The sequence below is a fragment of the Chelonia mydas genome, chromosome 9 (genome assembly GCF_015237465.2).
Source record: "Chelonia mydas isolate rCheMyd1 chromosome 9, rCheMyd1.pri.v2, whole genome shotgun sequence".
Taxonomy (NCBI): domain Eukaryota; kingdom Metazoa; phylum Chordata; order Testudines; family Cheloniidae; genus Chelonia; species Chelonia mydas.
Window position 1 is genome coordinate 12,507,411 of NC_057855.1, and position 24,515 is coordinate 12,531,925.

A 24,515-nucleotide genomic window follows, 5' to 3' on the forward strand; every position below is an offset into this window, starting at 1 on the left:
GGTTTTGAAATCTTGTTTTTATAAATATTTGAAGGCCGCAGCTTTCATTTTTTTTCAGATCTGTTTGGCTCATCTGAATATTTGCTACAGTACAGTTTGTTTAGCATAATGTTCAAAGATGTGTTTACATTGCCACCAGCTGAAATACCTTGGATTCCCTCAGCCTGGTTATTTTGGTGGTGAGATGGTGTTGATTTTTAAGGTTTCAGAGTAACAGCCGTGTTAGTCTGTATTCGTAAAAAGAAAAGGAGTACTTGTGGCACCTTAGAGACTAACCAGTTTATTTGAGCATGAGCTTTCGTGAGAAGTGAGCTGTAGCTCACGAAAGCTCATGCTCAAATAAACTGGTTAGTCTCTAAGGTGCCACAAGTACTCCTTTTCTTTTTTGATTTTTAAGGGAACTTTGAAGGCTGTCTCGTACTTAGTACGATAGGGCCCCAGTCCTGATGGGCACTTGAGCTTTCCTGCAACATAAATGTTTAATACTATTAATAATCCTTTACTGGCCACTGTAAAAATGGGAACAAATTTGCCGCACTTTGTAGTAAATACTGCGTAAGGTTGCTTTAAAAATTGTGTTCTTTAATAATCGAAGCACCAGAAATGACATTGAGGAGGAATTAGCCTGAGGCTGTTGGCTAAGATGGTTGCTGTCATCTTGATGGTACATATGTAGCTTTTCTTTGTTCAAAGTTAACATTCGGAGAAGACCTGGCTGCAGGAATAAGAGGGGTATAGCTGTGTCTGGTGTATAAATGAGGGAAGTCATGGGCCACAAATAGATGGCCTATAAGCTGAATACACACAGTGGAGGAAGGATGTTTACCATATAGTATACTTAAGAGGGACAACCATGTGTGTAGTGGTCTTCTCCCTCTCCCAAGCTTCATAAATTTAATATTTTTAAAGATTGTCAAATCTCATAATCCAAGTATTGTTCTGTGTTTTATTGCAGAAGTGAATTTATTTCCAGACTTGCCAGATTACTTTACAATTTTATTCTAAAGCCAAAAAACCCCTATTCCCCATAAGAAGATAGGCTTACTGGCATAGAGAGTAAGCAGTCTAAATATTGACCGCCGGATCCCATTGTTTGTGGGATTTCTTCTCCTTCCTATGGGACTTAGTGTGAGAAAGTGAACATCCTTTCCATGAGTTCAAGCCATGGTGATGAAACTCGCACTAAGCCTGATAGGCATGAGAAGAAATCCCACAAACAATGGGATCTGGCGACCCTGAGCTCCGGTCCACCGGTACCATCATTACCGCACCCCACAAGATACGGGACCCTTCCAGTTCAGGAAAATCCATAGTGCTGGCACCGATACTGGGTAAAGAGAAGGCTGTGTCTGACACTGGGGAGATCTAGAACTGTAGCTGAGCTGCAACATGTGTTTGCCTTACCAGACCTGGAGTCACTGCATCCTTCAGGTCCCTCCACCTCTAGAGAGATTATTTCTCTGCCACGGATTCTACCCCAGAACAGGACCCTCGCCATCTGCTCTGCTTCTGCCGGCTCTGACAGTACCAACATTTGAAACAGAGTCCACTTTCTCCTCCAACGACGAATCAGAAATGGGAGAGGAACTGGCCATGCCCTTTCATCCCTATGTGCCTTTATGGAGACCACAACATCCATGGCAGCATCCACCACTTCTACCTTGGAGTCACTGGTCCCTCTTGCCGTTGGGGCTATCACAACCTCCCTCAAATCCAACCTACTGGTCATACTCTGAACCCTGATCCCAATACCACCCCTCAGAACTGGCTTGGTCCACAAGAGAACCTTCATCTGCCTCCTTCCCTAGCAGGCACTCGGATCCACTGGTAGAGGAAGAACCCCTTGTCTGATCCCGGTGGTGGTTTCTGATCCTGGCAAGATTTCCATCTTCCTCTCTGGATGCAGTGGTGACTGCAGCATCCCTTTCACCACCGGATGACTTTAGGCAACATCAGGAACTGTGGCAGAGAGTCATGGGGAAACTCCAAATTTCCCCAGAAGAGATCCAAGATACCTGGAATAAACTGCTGGATATCCCCCATACGTCAGCACTGGCCAGAATTGCACTGCCAATTAACAACACTATCCTGGAGCCTGCCAGGACAGTATGGCACACCCCTACCACAAGCATAACTACCCCAAAGAGGCCGAAAGCCATAATTATGTCCCTGCCACGGGGTCTGAGTTCCTTCTTTCGCACCCTCCTCCAAATTCCCTGATTGTCTAGGCTGTGACCAATTCAACTATACCTTCCCTCCTCTGCTGCTCCTGCCTCAGGTACTGCACAAGATCTGACGAGACAGAGCAATGGTCATTCTGCTTGCCCCTTCCTGGCTGAAACAATTCTGGTTTTTTAATCTCCTCCGCATGTCAGCCAGCCCACCAATGCACCTCCACGACTTCCCCAACAGGCTGACTCACTACAATGGCAAGATCAAGCATCCCAATCCACATGTGCTCCACATCAGAACGTGGTATTTGGATGGGCATCTGCTTTTAGAACACACGTGCTCTCCGGCTGTACAAGACATCTCTCCAGCAGCAGGAAGGACTCCACTAGGCAATGTTACCGAGCCAAGGGGAAACGTTTCTCATCTTGGCGCCAACAAAAAGGGCTTTTACCTCAGTCGGCCGAAATCCCACTCATTCTGGATTCTGTTCTGTCTTTGGAGTCATCAGGTTTTACCCTCAACTCTTTGAGAGTTCATCTGGCAGTGATTAGCACATTACACCCTCTAGTGGAAGGTTGCATCACCTTTACACACCCACTAACTACTAGATTTTGGAAAGGCCTTCCCAGTTGTCCAAAAGATCGCACCCTAATGGGACCTGAATCTAGTTCTTTCCATGCTAATGAAATTACCCTTTGAACCGTGAGCATCATACTCCATGTCCCTCCTTTTCATCAGTCACCTTCCTTGTTGCTATCACTTCCACGAGAAGGGTTGGCAGCCTTGGAGATATAATCGCAAACCCTCCTTTCATAGTTTACCACAAGGACAGCGTCCCCCTAAATCTATACCCCAAATTTTTACCAAAGGTGGTCTTCCAGTTTCATATCAATCAATTCATTCATGTACATGTTTTCTTCCCAAAGCCTCACACATCCACAGGGGAATGTTGACTCCATTCTTTAGATGACCAATGAGTCCATGCTTTCTACCTACAGAGAACAAACCCTATCAGGAAGTCCCCTACACTGTTTGTTGCAGTAGCTGAAAGACTCAGGGGCTAAGCCATCTCTACCAAAAGAATCTCCAAATGTATTTTGGGTTGCGTTAAACTCTGTTACCAACTATCAGGCCTGACTCCCCATACTGGGGTGAGGGTTCATTCCATGAGAGCTCAACCCTTGACCGCAGCCTCCCTTCAGGTCATGCCACTTATGGACATATGTAGGGTGGCCACATGGAGCTCTGTGCATACCATCCCAGCTCGCCATGCTTCAGTGCAGGACTATGTGGCAGACAACTCCTTCACTATGGCATTTCTCTTCCTGTCTTCCTTCCCCTTTGCTACGGATCTGCCTGATTCAGGGTGGAGAAGGAACTGGAGATGTGGTTGATCTGCCCCACCCTTTATCACCTTGGACAGAAGCATGGGGCGAGCCAGGGCGCGTGTGTAGACCAACGGACACTACTTTTAAATTCTCCAACGCTGGGCACAGGGCGCAAATGCATAACCCTCAGTGGAATACAGCTAGGGACTACGCATCTCAAAGAACCTCCAGTTACAGGTGAGAAACCTCCTTATCTGTAGACTCAAATACTGCTTCTGTTTAAGCATGGTTCATAATTGGGCTAGATAGTTAATTTTCAAAAAATGGAGGATTCTGCAGACATTAATGGTGTCAGTTCCCTCACTTGTTAGGGTGTTTCCTCATCACCCAGGGTGAATGTATTATTCCGTCCCTATACCCTAGATAGTTAACAGAAAGAAATGCAAGTAAAATCATCCATTTAAAATTTGTATATGTGTCTCTACTTTAAAAAAAAAAAAAATGCTGAGGTATGAGATATTTATACACAGGCACGGAATCATACATGAAATCAAATCCCTGCCCCACTGGCAATTTTGCTCTATCCGGGGGAACTGAAACAGGCCAAGTAAAACCATCTCCGTACATACATTTTCCCATCATATATGTGCATATACAGTATTGGGTTTCATTTTGCATTACTTCTACAATTCACTTCCGTTTCCTTATCATACCCTTTATGGCCATATCTTTTGCTCTGTGAAAGTGGAGTTAGCAGTGGGAAAGGAAAGCACCTAGGTTACTGACATGACTTTTGTATTTGTGCTTTATTATGCCCACGTGTCTAAAGGGCTATAATAATCAAATTAACTCTTCACCTGCAAAGTAAAACAAATGATAGATTACTTTTATAATGTATTTGGGTAGTTTCTGAGACTAAACGCTGTCCTTTCACTTTTGCCACTACGGTTAATAAGTATGAAGTAATAGGTATTCTGAATCATTATATAAACAGCAATATAGTTTATCAATAATGCATATAATTCAGCTCAGTCTGATATAAAACCAAACTATTAACTGCTTTTGACACTTGTCCTGTAGTTTTATATACGAGTTTTATGTTAGTCAGACACTAGAGCAGTGGTCTCCAACCTTTTTACACCCAAGATCACTTTTTGAATTTAAAGGCAACCCAGGATCTACCCTGCCCCTTCCCTGAGACTCTTCCCTGCTCACCCCATCCTCCCCTCTCCCCGTCACTCACTCTCCCCACTCTCACTCACTTTCACTGGGGTTTGGGACGGGGGTGCGGGCTCTGGGCTGGGGCTAGGGGGTTCGCAGTGTGGGAGAGGGCTCTGGGCTGAACCTGGGGTTGGGGTGCGGGAGGGGGTGATTGGGTGTAGGAGGGGGCTTTGGGCTGAGGCAGGGTGTTGGGGTGCAGAGTGTGGGCTCTGGGAGGGAGTATGGGTGCAGGAGGGGGCTCTGGGTTGGGGTGCAGGAGGAGGTAGGAGGGGCTGGCTCTGGGAGGGGGCTCAGGGCTGGGGCAGGGGCTTGGGGTGCAGGAGGAGGTTCATGGTGCGGGAGGAAGTATGTGGTGTTGGCTCCAAGAGGTGGTTCAAGGCTGGAGGTTGGGATGCGGGCTCCCGCTGGGGGGCATTTACCTCCGGCGGCTCCTGATTCGCGGTGCAGCGGGGTAAGGCAGGCTCATCAGGCACTTCCTCCCCATCACGAGCCGGGCCTCTCTCCCTCCCCCCCCGCCAGTAGTGCACCATGGGTGGCCACGCTGCTCCCGGAAGGGGCTAACGTGCCCCCTGGGGGAGAAGGGGGCACGTGGCACCGTGTGCTGCCCCTCTCTGCAGGCATGCCCCCGCAGCTCCCATTGGCCACAGCTCCCCATTACCAGCCAATGGGAGCTGCGGGGGCAGTGCTTGCAGGCAGGAGTAGCGTGCGGAGGACCCCCCCCCCCCCCCGGCCCCGCGCGAGGCCACCAGGGTGTGCTGGCCGCTTCTGGGAGCGGCATGGGGCCACGGCAGGCAGGGAGCCTGCCTTAGTGGCAGTCAGCCCCGCTGCACGGACGGAGATTGCAATCGAATCCTCAGGATCGACCAATCGATAGACGGGTTGGTGACCACTGCACTAGAGGAACAGCAAGAAGCAGAAACGCTTTGATAAATGATTGAAGTTCCACATCGTTATGCTCCCCCCTCTCCAAAATATATTGAGCATTGTTTTAATCTGTTTGACTTGACAAGCAGTGCACTGGCATGAAAACATAGGTGGTGGTCCACTCATAGACTGCTGGAAATTGTGAAACAGACATGTCAAGGATGGCACTGATTGGAAACTTATTCGGAGAGGCAAACTTAGCTTCACAATCAACCTCCCATACAGCCATATCTGACGAGTACTTTCTTCTTTTTCTTTAGGTTAGGATTGAGGTCATGGTGGGAGGGAACTGGATACAGAATTTCAGGATAAATGCCACTGTTATATATTTCTCCTAAAGAAAGTGGAGAGTTCAAGTTATTGAATCTCTTATGGTTCCAATGTTCAAGTAAATAAATTAAAAAATAGTAACTTTCCAGGACCTTAGTAAATCAGATATTTATGTAATCTCAGTATTATGCTGCCAAATGCTATATATTGTATAGTGCTTAAATGACACAATAAGATGTATTATTAATTACAAAGTGCTATTTTAAAAAAAAAAACTAAATGGATGAAAGTGTAAAATAGGAAATAAGGTTTTATTCATTTATTAAGCAAATAAGAGCCATGCCACAATATTTGGTGGCTGTGACATATCAAACAAAAAATAAAATTAATATATGGGGTATTTTTGACAACGTTTATTTTACTCTTCTCGCTATAGTAATAAACAGTTATAGCAGTAAACAGTTGCATGCTTGGTTAAGTAGCACGTTTTATTATTATCACCACAGAAAGTAGCAAAATGTGATAGAGTGATATGCACAGGTGCCAACTTTACAATGTACCAGGGGGTGCTCGATCCCCGACTCTGCCCCAGGCTCTGCCCCCACTACACCCCTGCCCTACCCCTTCCCAACCTGTTCCGCCCATCCCCCGAGCGCATCGCATCCTTGCTCCTCGCCCCAGAGCCTTCCTGCCGTGAAACAGCTGATTGTGGCAGGCGAGAGGCGCTGGGGGGAGGTGGAGATTCTGACGGGGGCTGTTAGTGGGTGCTCAGCACCCACCACTTTTTCCCTGTGGGTGCTCCAGCCCCAGAGCACACACGGTGTCGGCACCTATGGTGATATGATCTTTAGGAAAAAAGAAAATCTATATTTTGGAACTGAAAATGAAGAAAGGTGTAAATCATGGAATATTTATTAGACGCTTATCACATTTTTTTTGTTTCCAAAGCATCCATCACATGGATCTTAAAACCATGATTAGATAAAGCGGACCCCAGTGGGCTAGGCTATTAGTGGCTCTAGTAAAACCAAGCTAAAGGCAGGGTGGAAGAAAGTGTATGAGAGGAACCAGGATAATTGTAGTAATAATGAGAATCATATAGCACATTTCATCTAAAAATGCTGTACAGACATTAACTTACAGCACCTTTTTGAGGTTTTTGAGTTGTATTATACCCATTTCAGAGACGGGTAAAAATGAGAGAAATTAAGTGACTTGCTCAAAGCTGGACAATAAGTATCAGAGTTGGGATTAGAACTCTTGTATTCCTTGCTCCTGTTCCCTGATCAGTCTACTAGCTCACAGTGATGCAGAAATATTGACCTGAATAGAAAGGCTTTCACCAAGACCTGAAGACAACTGCTGAGGGACTCTAGCATAGATCCTCTGACAGGGGATTCCATAGAGGAAGTCCCTGAACTCAGGAGTCCTCTCTCCTGGCCTGATCTGTTTTGAATAGTGAGATTCTAGCAACTATAACTCAGCCAATGTTGACTGCATGGGAGGAACTCTCATTCAAGAAATATAGTAACTCGAAGAAGGGGAGCGTATGAAGTCTTCTGTCTCCCAGCCAAAGGAGGTTTACTTGCTACAGTATGTCTATTCTTCATTCTTATTTAAAATATTCCAAGCTATGGGGCTTCCACCAGTTACCTTAAGAAGCTGTTCCACAATGTGCATGATGTCATTGTTTGGAAGATTTCCCTGATATTCAGCCTACATTTTCCTTCTAACTTCTCACTGGCTAGAGTTATGTTCTCTTGAATCACTCTGCATAGTTCCTTTTCCTCCTGGATCTCTAGACATGTTAAATATATATTTTTAATTATGTCCCTTTCCCCATCCTTAGTAGTAGCTTCCCAGTATCCCAGGCTTAGATCATTAAGGGCTTTATAAGCTATCAGGAAGACTGGTGGTTATATTGTTGATTTTTTTTGTTTTTAAAGAGCATGTTGACAATTTGTGGGTTGATAAATGCAAGATGTGGCAACTAAGCCTTATTATATTGACTGTTTTGTTTTAGAAAAAAATGTAGGTAATATGCCTGACATTGCTCATCTTTTCTAAGTACTTTGGAAACTGATAAATCGAAGGTCAGCTATTATACTCAGAACAGGTTAAATAAGATTAAATTCCAGTCACTCTTGATGGCATTAGAATACCCTCTGCCATTAGTGGTGCAAACACGTTACAGAAAAAAATAAGACTGGAGTTCATCATAAAAGATTACACAATGAAAACCAAAACAGAAAGTAGGAATGGAAAGGTGAGACTCTGAGGAGAGCATTCAGTCAAGTTACCATGGTGATAAGATTTAGAACAGAACAGCTTTCATAGAAGGAACTTGTAAGGAACTGCTGATTGTTTTTGCTGATGAAAACTTACTATGGGCCAATGTTCTTTTGCGAATAAACTGTTGAAATTGATTGGCATGATTGTAAATACAGTCCTGGACACTCAGCATTCTCTTGTTTCAAATTCCTGTTCAGTATGTCATGGTAAAAAAACAATATTATATAGATTTTTTTTTTTAAAAAAAATTTCAGTACCAGCACTCATTGCTATGATTTTTGGCTTGTTTGTATTTTTGCTTGTAGTAATTCTTGTATGACTGTTGACCCTGTGGACTTCCTCCTTTAAACCGTCCTAATTTCTCAAAGGCAAAATGGTAGCTTTGTTAAATCTGATGGGGGAAAAAAAAATATTTGCAGAGGAAATGGGGAACTTTCCTCTAGCAATAGCAAAAATGTTTTTAGGTGAAGCAGCATAATAAATGGAACTGTGATCAAACATGCAGTTCTCAGGTTAAGAGGCTGTTTTTATAGACATATAAAACAACTTGTTTGGAAATGACTACTAGTTGAACGGCGCATCTACAGTAGTGGAAGGATGATGTATCATGTTCATTTGGCAGTGCTTTCAGGGGGAGCAAAATGCATATATTGACTTCAGCATTCAACTTCAATTTGAGAACATCTTTCTAGTGTGGTACTTTAAATGATTACAAAATGTGTAATATTTCTTTTACCAGTCCGTGTTAAGATAAATCTGTTCCTACAGCAGGAGAAGATCAACACAATTGAGATGCTATAAATATAGTTAATAAGCACCTTTTGACTCTGCAGGAGAAGCCACCCACATGGGACAATGCTCTTTGCCAGTGACCAGAGATTTTTGCAAGTATTGTAGGCCAGTACCCAGGCATCTGGCAAACAGAGGATAGCTCCTCTCGCTCCTCTCCAGAACAGGGATTTTTCTTTTTATGTGGCCAGGATCCAGCCACAGTAGCTCAGTGGATACAAAGGTCACCTGTATACCAACCAGGACGTTCTCCTTTCCCACACAAGGAACAGTAACCCAAGAGGATTTCCTTAGATAGGAATTAATGGGCAGAATTGTGGACTCCTGACTCTGAAGAAGCCACAAAGCCATCTCCATAGCTGCAAGAGAATCTAACTGGAGGATTTCAGAGGTATGAAATGACTCATTCATCTCTATGGGATGTTCTGAGATGAATCAGAACTCTGCCTGGAAATTAATACAGCCTGACACCATAATAGCTTGGAGAAGTGTTAACAGGTTCATTAATCTCAATGGGTGTTCTCCTCCGACCTCTCTCCAAAGTATACCTCAGCCATTGTTACGGAATCCTGTTCATCAAGGCATATCCCAAAGGGAGGTAGCCTCCTTGCAGGTGGAGTGCCATCTGGAACAACCTCTAGCTAGGTCCTTAAAGTGGTGTGTGTGGATGTTCAGTCTATATCCATCACTGGTGATCTTATTGTGCCACCAAAGTTGTTGTGGAATATCAATTTTCAAGACACTCTCACTGAGTCAAATGGATTTCAGAGCATTTTGAATATTAAAATCATTTCCTTATTGAGTGTAGGAGGTTGTATCTCAGGAACCTTTTTGACCAAATGACTCAAAATTTAGACACAGAAGTTTACCTCTGCCCCTGTTCTGCCAGACTAATATCCAAGATAATAGCACTATGGATGTGGACTTTAGAGCATGTTGAAAATTAAAAGAAGCTCATTGTGGGGAGTTGTATGTTGGGGAATCAGATTCCCCCCCCCCCCCAATTTTGCACCCCAAACTCTAAACCAGCCTGTGTGGCATAGATACAAGACACTCTTCTTATGTATGTCGATTTTAGAGCAATTTGATTGTTAAAAGTCCTTACAGGGAGCACTGTATCTGCTGAACTCCTTGACCAAATGACCCCAGTTTGCATCACCAACTCTACCTTCTGCTGACCCTAATGTGGTGGGTTGATAGTGGCACCACAGTTATGGTTACTGCAGGATTTCCATTTTAACAGGGAGTAAATAAGATTTACAAAAACTGTGTGGTTTTGGGTTTAGAGTATCATTTTAAATGTTCTGTAGTTTATGCACTACCTCATTTTCCTATAACTGTTTGTGGAGGTGGATTGTGGGGTGAGTGGGGGGGGGGCGAATATCATTGGAGATTTGTGTTTCAAAGATGGTATTGTGACTAAAATTTTTCTAGTCTGACATTTCCTTCAGGTCCTTCTCACAAAACTGTAGCACTTTGAGGGGTGAAATTGATCCATGTGAATCTTTTGTGTTGATTTTTGAGTGACAGATAGGCATAGCTGCACAGTCCATGCTATTAGTCACAGTGCTCAGCCATGGTGTTTGACTAATTTGGAGAGACTTCTGCACTACCAGAACAATAATCATTTTCATACAGTCACAGCTTCCGTGTTTCAGGTCTGGTTCACATTATAGCACATCATTACATATATCTTGTATATAAAGTATTGCATTCCCATTGTGGCCCCAGACACTAAATGAAAGGCGGGTTGAATGCACAGAATGCAACACTTCAGAGGAGAGGAGTCAAAGTTGTGGCCATTAAGTTCTAGGGGCAGAGATAAGCTACTATGTGAGTACATCACTCAGTGAGTATCCCTGAGAGAAGAGTTTCTGAAGAAACAAGAGCTTTCACAGAAACGAACTGACTAAGCAGAGGTGCTAAAGCTTTTAGATTGTAATAACTTCTGAAATATCTTAAAACTGGACTTTGGTATCACTTAATAGCTTATCTCAGGGGCACTCCATGCTATACCTTTCATGGAGGTTACATACCTGTGCACCCAGAAGCATTCTAAGAATCTGAAAGTATTACGAGCAGTTCATTTAAGCAAGTGTAAAGGTATGGGCAGTCCCTTTGTGCCCCCTTGTGGCCCAGTGTGGTGCTGCAGGTGTGCTTCCCCTTACTTTCTCCAAGTGGAGCAGCAATAGGTTCATTTTAACTGTGGGGGGCAAGGAGAAGTAAGCACATGTTAACCAAATAGCATGTCCTCTTTTTAATAAGTCTGGGAGAGCAGTCTGGTTCAGTGCTCCCAAAGAAAATCTACAAACCAAGTCTGTGAGTCAGGTTAGGCTTGTCTTCTGGTGCCTGAGAGAGAAAAACTGCCACCCCTTGTAGCCTGCTTGGCTTTACTCCCCTCCTTGTGAGGTGGGAGGGTCCCAGAGCCCAGACTGCAGCCCAAACCCAGAAGTCTACACTGCAATTAAACAGCCCTGTAGCCCCACAAGCCTGAGTCAGCTGGTGTGGACCAGTCCTGGGTTTTTAATTGCAGTGTAGACATGCCCTTTATCTCCTCAGTTTTTTGTTCCTGTGTTTAACTAGCTCAGCTCCATAGTGGGGCAGGGCCTCCTTGATTGTTCTCAGGCTGTAGGCTCCAGCCTCTACCTTTAAAAGGGTTGTACACTTTTTTCCGTACATTCTTTCACAGGGAGCTATGTTTTGGGAGCCCCTTGACCAAATGACTCCAAATTCCACCACAAACTCTACCATGTTCCATGTTGTGGCATGCCAGTTTTCAAGATAATTCCGTGTGTGTGTGTGTGTGTGTTTTAGAGCAATATAACATTAATAGTTACTCCTTGTTATGGGAGCTGTATTAGAGGAACCCCTGGGCCAAATAACCCCAAATTTACACCACCAACTACTTGTAGCCCCGATAATGCATCAGAGTATGCATGTGGATTTTAGAGTAGTTTTAAATATTGGTTTTTAAACCAGAAGCTTTGCTCTCAGGGCAAAACTTCTGAAAAGAGCCCCGGCAGATGGCGAGCAGAGGGCAATTAATGTGCACAACACATTCTTAGAAGGCGAGACTTGAACACACAGTAGATGGGTGTTGCTCGGGTTCAGAAGTCACAGCATGACTCTTAAACCATCCAGTTACTGATGTCAGACTGCCTCCAGACAGTTTGGTTTGCTACAACACCCCACTCTGGCTCCACATCTGCAAATGGCTTTCTCTGGCTCATCAGCATAGTTCCAACCACACTGTAGATCCCACTTTTACCCTCAACGACTTTTAAAATATTTGTTACCGAACAGGGCAATGGGTGCTGGACGCTTGCTGAGATCAGTCCTGAATGGGTAATGGCAGTTTGGAGGGACTCATTCATAGTTTGAGCCCCACGTGTACACACAATTATAAGGACCATCGTGCCACATGATTTTTTTTTTTCTTTTTAGCGGAGTCCTTTGCTCAAACATCTTCAGAACTGATCAGCTGGCCCTAACCAGGGCTCCCCATGAAGCACAGCAATTTTCAAGACAATCTGGGGGGGATGTAAGCTGTTTCTACACAATTTACCTGTTGATTTTTGTTTTTCTGCTTTGAGATCGTGGTCTGCTGAAGACCCATTGCGTGCATTGGCCTGATTTTTATTAGTATCCTCTCTGATAGATGAATTTTAATTCAATATCCAAGTCTAGGGTATAAAATAAGAATACTGAAGACTGCTCAGAGCTGAGATAAAATGTAGCCACCTTTTGGCAGTGATGATAATGCTTTGCGCATCTATAATGCCTTTCATCGAAATATTTCAAAGTGCTTTATAAACATGAATTTATCCTATGAAGTAGATGTCATCAAACTCCCTTCAGTAGCACTATTATAGAGGATATTTAATTCAGTGTTTTGGGCAGGGGAATTAGGTTGAACGAAAAACATAGATCCGTCTCGAAGTGGAATGAGAAAGTTAAGACCCACTCAGAAGTGCATCTTCTTTTTGATCTGACAATATTAGTGATGAACCTAATGTATTTCATGTGATGTTCAGACCTTGGATGATGATAACAGATGGTCTCAGCTGACCTAGACTGGATTTGAACTTGCAGTTTCTATACCGCATTACCTTTCAGTTCCCCCCAATTATTTTTCAGCGAATTTCATTTAAATAAATAGTAGGTGAACTGTGGTGCAAAGTGGCTCCTGCCACATGTACTCCATTTATTCTTTCCTCTAATTTCCAAGTGTTACACATTAACTGATATTGACAGAAGATTGCTTTCGTGCATTATATTGCTGTTGGGTCTGACCAAGGCTGTTTCTCTTCCAGCACCCTCACACAGACCATATAGCTAGCTTCTTTGCTTCCTTATTCCTATGGATTTCATTGTTCTGGATTTTCTTTAAATATAATCTCACTCTGACTCATTTGTCTACACTCTTCTGCTACCTCTGTCATCAGACATGTTTTGTTGTGCTTTTCACTTTAGGTCAATTAAAATTCTGGTCTGAATGATCCTGCAGCCTAGTTAGTGGGTGAGGAGTGGGGGGATATCTATACTAACTCTATTTTCATTTTGGTTGTGGCTCCCGTTCCAAGTACTATAGCTGGAAAAAAGCAATACATCAAGGGAGAGTCTAGCAGCCAAGATACCATTGATATGTAAGACTTTTGTAGTCCACAAAGAACAAAACTGAATGAGTAAATTTTTGTTGTGAAAACTCAAGCAATGTAGAAATCTCTGAAAGTGCATCTCCAGCTGAAATGTAAACAATATGTTCCTAAAAGGATTAGAAGAAAAAAACATGAGCACAAGTTCAAATGAAGAACCAATTCTTTTAAAATCCACCCTAAATTCAGTGTTTTAGCAGTAGAACTGACCCTACCTTCCATATAGGATCCATTGTGAAATGGATGATGGGGGAGTGTGTTTGTAGACTGAATGGTTAAGCACTCTGACAGATAGCTTGGGAAATCATTGTTCCTCCAATGGTTTATGCTGGAAACTGTACTATGTTAAAGGAATAGTACAAAGCTGTGTATATACTTCACATTTTTAACCAAGTTTTTAGCCATTTGGTGATGGTGGTTGGCTTTAACTGTGGTTTTATCCACATGCAGCATGATTAACACTTGCTGGTAACCATGGCATCTAAGAGTGCATCACCATGGTAGCAGCCTAGGCTGGCATGTAGTTGTCTTTCTTTAACTGGGTTGGCATACTGTTTTTGGCAGTGTAGATGGGACTTTTTAAGCATGTTTGTGTGACCAGTTTGGTTGGAGCTCCTTTCTTCCCGATCTTTCTGTAGTATAACATCTCAGAGTTCATTACCCCTTGTGCTGTTGTTCCTGCTGCTCTGCGTACATAACCTCTGGGTATTCTTTTCCCTGATGAAGTATTGGGGGATAGCTTCCCAGAATGTACTGATATTTATTTAGGTCCGCAGACTGTGTCTACAGTGTGTGTAGACACAACTCAGCAGTATTTGTTGAATTGGGTCAGATGAGCTACCAAAAAAACAAACCAAGCCAAAACTCCATAAAGAGTTGCACTTGTAAGGTGGGCTTTTTCAGAAGCATTAAATGGTGACCTAAATCTGCTCCCACTGAAGCTGACTTTAACAGAAGCAAAGTTAGCCTAATGCTGAGTGCTTTTAAAAATCTCACTTGTAGTGTATATAGGGAGTAAACTTAAAGCCAGTTTGTTTCAATCTTACATTATTTCATTTACTGTGGGATGCTTTTTGGAGACATTTTTGTCATTCATTCGATTTGTGTAATTTAAATTGTATTGGTATTAGTTACTTGGTCCAAATCACATAACAAGCAGTGATACTGATAGTAGGATAGATATTCTAAAATTCAGTAAAATAAATAGTGATAGTCGCCTGCAGTTTGGTCTTTAAAGACATGCATCAAATTAACAAATGCCAGTGGGATAATTTGGAATAGGATTGTGAAAGCTTTCAGGAAGGTATCTTCACTCAGAAAATTGGTCCTCAAGGACTCAATTACAGATAAAAAACGCAGAGTAGTTTTAAAAGGCAATATAGACATCTAGAAAACTCATGTTCAAAGTTGAGGTCAACAACTAATTAACACAAGTGGGAGTTAAACAGGTTCAATGGACCCTTTGGTTTTTGATCAGACACAATGATGGTGTCTCAGCGTGGTAGGGGTGCTCTGACATTTAACCATTTCAGTTTATGTTGTTTTGTTTTCTTATAGCAGAACTTGATACTTTGTGTATTAATACATTTGGTGTATACATTTGGTGGTTGGGTTGAGCCAAACAAAAGGTGATTGACTTTGTCATTTTTCTTGTAGGCCCTTTTTAAAAGGGGCAATGTCAAGTTAAAAAATGCATTTAATAAATCAAATCCCCGTACCTGTATCACTAATACAATAGGACCAAGATTATAACAATATCTTGAACAACCAAAGCCTTCAAATTATTGGGGAAATATCAAACCATAGACTTGAAAGAATTTCTGGGGAACGTAGTCGAGGAAGAGGATTCCAAGTAAGGTAAAGGGAGGCGAGAGTGGACTAGACTTCAGTTAAAGAAATGAACTTAATCCATTAATATTTACTTACCATTTACATTGCAGTAGCACCCGTAGGCTTCAGTCAGAATCAAGGCCCCATTGTAGTAGATGCTGTAGAGACTCACAATAAGATATAGTCATTGCCCCAAAGGACTTAAAATCTAAGAAGACAAGCAACATAAGAACCAAGTATGGAGAAAGGACTATAATCAGTAGGGTTGCCAACTTTCTAATCGCACAAAACCAAACACCCTAGCCCTGCACCTTCCCCGAGGCCCCGCCCCCTGATCACTACGTTCCCTTTCCCTTGGTAGCTTGCTCTCCCCAACCCTCACTCACTTTCATTGGGTTGTGGTATGGGAGGGGGTGAGGGCTCTAACTGGGGGTGCAGTTAGAGTGGTGTGGGGTGGGGCCAGAGATGAGGGACTCAGGGTGCGGGAAGGGGCTCCAGACTGGGGCAGGGAGTTGGGGTGCAGGAGGGCGTGAGGGCTTCAGCTGGGGTGTGGGCTCTAGGGTGGGGCTGGGGATGAGGGATTTGGGGTGCAGGAGGGGGGCTCCAGGCTGGGGGGTTGGGACCAATGGATTCGGAATATGGGAGGGGGCTGTGGGTTGAGGCAGGAGGTTGGGGTGTGGGATAGGGTACCGGCTGGGGGTTTTGGCTCTGGGTTGGGGCCGGGGATGAAGGGTTTGGGGTGCAGGAGGGGGCTCCAGGCTGGGGGTGGGGCGGAGGGATTTAGAGTCCGGGAGTGGGCTGTGGATTGAGGCAGGAGGTTAGGGTGCAGGAGGGGGTATGGGCTCTGGACTGGGAATGAGGGATTCAGGGTGTGGAAGGGGGCTCTGGGCTGGGGCAGGGGGTTGGAGTGCGGGCTTACCTCAGGCGGCTCCCAGTCAGTGGCGCAGCGGGGCTAAGGCAGGCTTTCTGCCTGTCCTGGCACTGCACTGCGCCTGGAAGCGGCCAGCAGCAGGTCCAGCTCCTAGGCAGGGGGCCAGGAGGCTCTGTATGCTGCTGTCGTCCGTAGGGGGTCCCCCCCCAGCTCCTATTGTCCATGGTTCACAGCCAATGGGCGTGTGGAGCTGGTGCTCAGGGCGGGGGCAGCACGCAGAGCTCCGTGCCCCCCCACCCACCTAGGAGCCGGACCTGCTGCTGGCTGCTTCCGGGGTGCAGCACGGAGCCAGAACAGGTAGGGACTAGCCTGTCTTAGCACCTCCAACCAGACTTTTAACGGCCTGGTCGGCGGTGGTGACCAGAGCTGCCAGGGTCCCTTTTCAACCGGGCATTCCAGTTGAAAACTGGACACCTGGTAACCCTAATAATCAGAGGTATACAATTTTACATACACATCTATAGATTTACAGTTGTTCTTTTAGATGTCCTTAGTTAAAGCATTTTTGCTTAGCCTGATCAATTTAGCTAAAGATTTTTACCTACATTGCTTCTCTCCCCGAGGATGCTTCTCACTGAATTATCCAGTACTCACTTTTCTGGAATTTACTGTTACCTGAACCAGGGTCACTTCTCCTGGTTGCAGCAGGAGATATGATCCTGTTGAGATACTAAAAAAAGGGGCTTTCAGATAAGTGAGTTTCATACATTTGACATTGCAATTTAAGGATTGGGAGGTAGCTCTCTCAGGGATGAAAAACTGTCTATGCAGTGATCTAGTCCTGAAGGGTCTGGATGTTACACTGATCTGTCTGTGAAGTTGTTGGTTATCAGCTGTATTATTTGGAGTACAGTAATTCCTCACATAACGTTGTAGTTATGTTCCTGAAAAATGCAACTTTAAGTGAAACGATGTTAAGCGAATCCAATGTCCCCATAAGAATTAATGTAAATGGGGGGGTTACGTTCCAGGGAAATTTTTTTTCACCAGACAAAAGACTTACACAGGCACACAGACAGTATAAGTTTTAAACAAACAATTTGATACTGTACACAGCAATGATGATTGTGAAGCTTGGTTGAGATGTTGAAGTCAGAGGGTGGAAGAGGGTGGGACATTTCCCAGGGAATGCCTTACTGCTAAATGATGAACTAGAACAGCCGAGCCCTCAAGGGTTAACACGGGGTGGGCAAACTTTTTGGCCCGAGGGCTACGTCGGGGTTGCGAAACTGTATGGAGGGCTGGGTAGAGAAGGCTGTGCCTCCCCAAACAGACTGGTCCCCGCCTCCTATCTGCCCCCTCCCACTTTCCCTCAGAACTCCCAACCCATCCAACCCCCCTGCTCCTTGTCCCCTGACTGCCCCCTCCTGGGACCCCTGCCCCTAACCGCCTCCTGTGACCCCCCTCATCCATCCTGCTCCCTGTCCCCTGACAGCCCCCTCCTGGGACCCCTGTCCACACCCCCGCCCCCTGACAGTCTCCCCAGGACTCCCATCCCATATCCAATTGCCCTCTGCTCCTCGTCCCCTGACCCCCCCCCCCCCCCCCCGGACCCTTCCGCCCCTAACTGTCCCCTGGGATCCCACCCCCCATGCTCTCTGCTCCCTGACAGGCCCCCCGGGACTCCACTCCCAACCCTCCCTGTTCCCCATCCCCTGACTGGTTTCCCCCCCCCACCTCCACCCCCATCCAACTGCTCCCTGACTGCCCCCAGGGACCCCCTGCTCCCTTACCCCCCCCCCCCCGCCTCCTTGCCATGCTGTTCAGAGCAGCAGGAGCTCGCAGCCCCGCCGCAGCCAGCTGCGCTCCCTGCGCTGCCCGGTAGGAGTGGTGGTGCTGCAGGGGAGGGGCTGGCGGCTAGCCTCCCTGGCCGGGAGCTCAGGGGCCGGGCAGGATGGTCCCGCGGGCCATAGTTTGTCCACCTCTGGGTTAACAAGTTGTTAATGTAGCCTCACACTCTACAAGGCAGCACAAATGGAGGGAGGGGAGACAGCATGGCAGACAGAGAGAGATGCGCATGGCCCCTTTAAATACGCTGACTCCACTCTGACTACATTGCCTTTTTAAGTAGATCAGCAAGTTGAGACAGCCCCTGCTGCCCTCCGTCCTGAGCCCTGTCATTTCCCCTCTCTGCTCTATGGAGATGGGGCAAGTGGGGGGCAGGAGCAGGGTGGGGTACACCCTGACATTAGCACTCCTCTTCTCCCCCACCCCCGCACAGCAAGCAGGAGGCTCCCGGGAGCAGCTCCAAGGCAGAGGCCAGAAGCGGCACATGGCAGCGCAGGGAGGGACAGATGAACTGCCCAGCAATTGATAGCCTGCTGGGCAGCTGCTGCACAGGGCACTTAAGGGAGCAGGGAGCTGATAGGGGGGCTGTTGGTCCACCCTGGTTCCAAGCCCCTACCAGCTAGTTCCAACGGGCTGCTCTTTCTTCAAGCAGCGGATAAAGCAGGCAGCTGCCAAACAATGTTATAAGGGAGCATTGCACAACTTTAAACGAGCACGTTCTCTAATTGATAAGCAACGTAACCACGAAACAACTTTAAGCAGGACGACTTTAAGTGAGGAGTTACTGTACTGCTAATGTAGGAAAAGAATGGAGAAAAACTGCCAGTCCTCCTTGCTTCCAATGCTGGATTTGCTACCATCAAAAGTGAATACATGGCAAATAAGTGGATAGCCTGAGATTACTTCCGTGTGTGAGTGAGTGTTCAACATGGAGACGTGTCACTGAGTGGCTCCTTTCTGTGAAGGAGTATCATCCCAGATTTAGGTGGAGGTTCTTTGCTCTACAGCTCTGCACCTTACCATTCTTCATTGTCCTGGTAAGCAAAATTAGAGGCAGATTATCTTTCCTGTTTGAATTACGGGTTTGACAAACTAGCAGAAAGGGTGTGACGGAGTCCTGAAATACTTCTGAGAGCTCACTTTTTATTTGCCCTACTTAGTTGCCTTTTTTTGTTTTCTTTTCCTATTCTGTGTTCTTTTGTAACTCATTTGCTTCCAGCTGCTCAATTTGTCAGGACTGTGTTTAGATTTAAAATGGACGCTGACGACAGTTATGGCATAAAGCCCCTCCCACAGAGCAGAGTGAGAGCTTTCTCTCTATAGCTTTGACCTTAAGAATTGCACTCTGAAATTAATACTAGGAAAGGAAGGAATTGGAGAGAGGCAATCCTGGCACCTAATTTAGGCTGAAGAAAGCCTCTCTTGTTGTATCCGACTGTTTTTATCGGTTTCCTCACACCTCTTACTATATTCATAAATAAAACAACACAAAATGTGTCACACCTATAACTAGACTACAGAGCTGGATTTTATCTTTCACTGTCCACCAATGTATTCCATTGTGACACAAAAACTTGAAGTGACTTAGTCTCCTCTCAGTAAGCGTAGTGATCTAACAGCATGCGTCTCAAGAAATATCTTTTAGAGAACTCCAATTATAGGCAAGTAATGTATCTATATACTGTTTATGCTGAGTGATGTGATGAAGATTTCTGTCCTAATCCGAGGCTCTAGCTGGGTAAAAAGACACACTCACTTTTTCCACATAAAAAACCATGCCACTTAACAAGTGGATTTTTTCCTCCTTTTGATTCCAATAATTTCTGCATCAATAATGCAACTAAGCAAGGGAGAAGAAGCACATTTGCAAATATCTGAATTCCCAACATATTTTGCATTCATTCTCATCCTCTGCGGCGCCTCCATACACTTGCATTATGAAGGTTATGTTTCTCTTTGATGCGTGCTTATGGATAGCTTGTAGAATGTTCTGGGAATAGTGTAAATTCATTAATTTCTGCTGCACAGGATGCTTGTTTTTGAATAGAGTTGTCTGACATTTTCATACCAGACCGCTTATTTGACCAATTTGGTCAGGTGTTTTTTTTTTCCCCAAGGATTAATGAACAATTTTTCTGAGAGTGAATTTTACAAATTCAGTTGTTTGTTGCTAATAATTGATCAAACAATTCGGGTGAACAAATTTTGTTTGGGTTATTCGCAAACTTTTTGTTGTCAGTTACATGGTATTGTTTCTGCTCTCTGATTGGATGACTGATTTTTTTGAAAATAGCCAATAGCAAATAATCTTATGCAAACACGGGTATTCAAATGGAGAGCAGCCCCCTCTAGCCATTTGTATGAACAAAAATTCATTTGTAAGTAGTGAATAAAAAGGGGCATGAACATGGCTGGAGTGAGCAGCTATTTGGATATCAAACACATGCTTGCGAATACTGTTTTGCAGTATTCTTCTACCTCTGGATGAGATAATTATTACTCAACAATTATTACTGAGTTTTGTGGCTTTAAAAACATTCATTTTGAGAATAGGGAATAGAGTCAATTTTTTTTTTAAAAAAAAAAGATACATTAAGGCTGGTAGACTAAAAAAGTAATCTGCCTCAACACCAGTCTGCTCTTGAATGTCCTACCTGCAGGATTTTTACAACATATTTCTTCAAATGTTTTCATGCAGCTAAAATAAGCTGACTTTCTCAGTTTTCTAAGTTACTGTACAACTTGGTAAATTTAACAGCTTTGCACGTTCTTCCAAATGTGCACACTTATATTGACTAATGTGATGTATGCCTTAGGAAAATGTATCCTTTACCACTTCCAACCCCAATTAAACATTCAAGATGAATGTTCTACAGTCAAACCAAGGATTTTTTTTGTTTTAGTGCTTACAAAAGGTGCTACATAAATATCACAGAAAACTGAAGTCTTTTATTCCTAGAACAGATTTGGCATGGGCAATAACATGCCAACATCTAAGAACCTGACTCTCGAGAAATATATCAAAAGGCATGGTCCAACGATAGGCTCCTTCGGGATGGACCCTTGTGTCTGTGTGGATTTCCACTGAATGTGGATGCAAGTGTCCAGTGGCCTAATGGCATAAGACAGTTCATTCTCCATAGTCATTTATTCATAAGTTCTGTACCTCCAGAAGGATAACAATTGCAAGGGTAATTTTTATGATGTGGACACCAGTCTACTAGCAACAGGACTGATAGGAAAACTAATTCTTCTTGTTATTACCACTCCCAATCACTGCTGATTTAGTCTGTATATAAATTCTGAGGTGAAAACTTTAGTGTCTCTTACTGATCCCCTGAGCCATCTGGTCCTACAACTGATATTGTTTTTTTTTAATCTGTGTTTTATTCTGTTAGCACATCTATTTTTAAATGTTAAAACTTATCCTTGTATTTGTCTCTACATTTCTTTTTCAGCATCATCTTCCTGTGACTGGAGGCAGCAGACAGGAGAACTTCCCTACATCAATGCACTGCCAATGGTAAATACAATTTTAACTGCCTACAAAAAAGTGGTATGATTCTTTCTTCCAGTGCCATTGTAAGTCAATTTTATATTGTAAATAATGTTTTTGAAAGTCTTAGGCCATGTTTCCACTACAAAATTATAAGAACCTAACTTGCGTAAGCGTACAGCCACTGCAGTTATTAAATCGCTTGTTTGTATGCAGCATTTGGCTCCTTGTGTGGGATGTGCGCGTGCTCAACAGGAACATTTGCGTAGATTGCATTGTCAATGTTGGACATTGTGGGACAGCTCCTGAAAGCTAGTAACAGTTGACGTAAGCAACACAGTGTCTACACTGACACTGTCGACCTAATTACATCAACTGTGGTGCTACGCCACTCGGGGAGGTGGTGTTACTAAATAGGTGTAGAGAGACGCTTACATTGGCGGGAGCCAAATTTAAGTGAAGGCACTTCTGCAGCTAGGTTAATGCTAAGCATCTTACGTCTGACCTAGCCCTGTAGTGTAGACCAGGTCTTACTTTTAGAAAGCAAGTAGAATTTTCTGCAGCAAAAACCAAAGCTTTATACCAGTTGACAAAGGAATTTACAAGTATTTCCAGATTTAATCCTGTGGGCAAATATAGCAACGTATTTAGTTTCAACCAATAGTTTAATTCTGACCAAGAGCATGGGCAAGTGGTTGATTTGGCTAGATATTCTACTACCCCCAGTAGCGTGCTTTTGCAAGTTCATTTCAATACTAACAGCTTCTCTTGTTAAAAAGCTATGCGGTGCCAGCGGTTTCTTGTTTCAACATATTTGCCAGCATAAAACTAGTGAAGTTACTCTTTGCTCACAGAAATGGGCAAGCCTGATGTAATCTTTTCTCACTCCCTCCGTGTAATGTTAATAAGCATTGTAGATTATTGCAAGTTTAAAATTGCAGACTGTTTTAAAGTTATTGTTGCTTTTGTAGTAGTTGAGCAGATAGAGAGCAGAAGTGAGGGCTGGGGGAGTAGGTCACAGAAGCGAGGACCAGGGAAAGGGTTTCAAATTATTGCCTCTACCTCTGGTCAGCTCCCTGTCTGATTGCTTTCCTTGCAATTTTGATGTCCTCTGTCACAGTGCAGAAGTTTTAAAATCATAACCTGTAGCTCTAATCTGAAAAGTGACAAATATGCTTGGTTCACAAATAAAAAAGACGTTTGGTTGGTTAGGTGTTTTTTTTTGTTTTTTTTTAAACTGAGAACCCTGAAAATTCCCCCTGGGTTCTGAGAGGTGAACTGGGTCCTTCATTTTGTATAATCATGAGTATTAAAAGATACGCAAATCAATTACAGCCTTAGTTAAAGTTTCACAACCTCACTGCCTTCATCTTGTGCTCTAAGTAACCCCCCAAAAAGGCAGTGGGTTTCTATAGATGTAGCTCATTTGTCCTGATATTGAATTTAGTAAACTACTCTGTTGATGATGCATAAGACGGAAAAGCTGCATTGGCTGGACAAGACAACCAGGAGTGAAACATAATGCAATATTACCTTGTCATTAAAGGGAGCAAATATAACTCCAAGAAAATCACCTCTGTGCAGTGGACCTACGCCCAGGGTGGGCAAAATATGGCCTGCGGGCCAGATCCAGCCCGTCTAACATTTCTGTCTAGCCCGCCAGGCTCTTTGGCTGCCCCCTTTCAATCTCCGGGCCGCTAAAAGTCCCGTGGCACAGCGGGGTGCTCAGGCAGGCTGCCTACTTGCTGTGGCCCCACACCGCTCCTGGAAGTGGCCAGCTGCTGCTGGTGTGTCTCTGCATGCCCCTGGTGTGGGTGGGGAAATGGCTGTACACACTGCCCTCACTCCCAGTACCATCCTCACAGCTCCCATTGGCCAGAAACCGGCCAATGGGAGCTGAGGGGGCAGTACTTCACAGGCAGCACATGGAGACTCACTATCCCCCTCCCACCAAGGGACATGCAGAGATGTGTCAGCAGCAGCCGGCTGTAGTCACTTCCGGGAGCGGCATGGGGCCATGGCATGCAGGCAGCCTGCGTGAGCCCTGCTGCGCCGCTGGCTGGGAGCCATCTGTGATAAGCGCCTCCTGGCCAGAGCCTGAACCTCGCACCCCTTCCCACACTCCAATCTCCTGCCCCAGGTCAGAACACCCTCATGCACCAAACTCCCTCCCAGAGCCCAAACCCTTCACCCTTTCCTGTACCCCAACGCTCTGCACAAGCCCAGAGCTCTCTCCTGTGCTCAAACTCCCTTCCAGACCCTGCATCCCCTCCATTAATATAGTAGAAAAGTGCGGGCCATGACTATGTATCAAAATTTGTGGAGTGGCCCCCCGAGAAAATTATTGCCCACTCCTGACCTATGCAAACCCTATGCACCACTTAAGTCTCAGCTAAGCCCTTAAAATGGGGTATGGGTGTTTCATAGGTAATATGCTGGCCCAGTGATGAATTTCACCCACAGGGAGCAGATCTGTAGAGTTATGGAGATGCCATTTTCATCCATTTACTTTTCAGGGTAGAATGGCATTCACTGTCCAAAAGCGTGAGGCTAGCTGTACCCTCAGACCTTTCTATTTGCTCCAAAATTTTATTGCTAATCTCAGCTACTTTCCAACAGAAAACAACACTGCTTTCTTTTTATTTCAGAACATCTTTTTAGCCAAGATTTGAAATATAGTTCTGTGTTATTGCTTCCCTTAAAAACATGACTCATTCTGTATTAAGCTAGTCTTAATACTTCATTAAATTTTAAAATACTGAGAAGATCTGTATTTGAAATCTTGTTGCATTCAGTCCTAATTTTCCCTCCCCACAAAG

The 24,515-nt window shown here is 44.5% G+C and overlaps 1 protein-coding gene across 10 annotated transcripts in view; it reads left to right on the top strand.

The window, feature by feature from the left end:
* Window positions 1-24,515, top strand: part of TBL1XR1 (TBL1X receptor 1) — a 166,717-nt gene that overhangs the window by 44,620 nt on the left and 97,582 nt on the right. For 7 of the 10 annotated variants that reach the window (XM_037909529.2, XM_037909533.2, XM_043521754.1 and 4 more), the window contains one exon: window positions 21,659-21,723. The gene's annotated coding sequence lies outside the window, so the exon portion shown is untranslated. Of the gene's footprint in view, window positions 1-2,258; window positions 3,738-12,440; window positions 12,538-21,658; window positions 21,724-24,515 lie in introns of those variants that run through there. The other 3 variants (XM_043521753.1, XM_043521757.1, XM_043521756.1) reach the window with 3 other exon arrangements.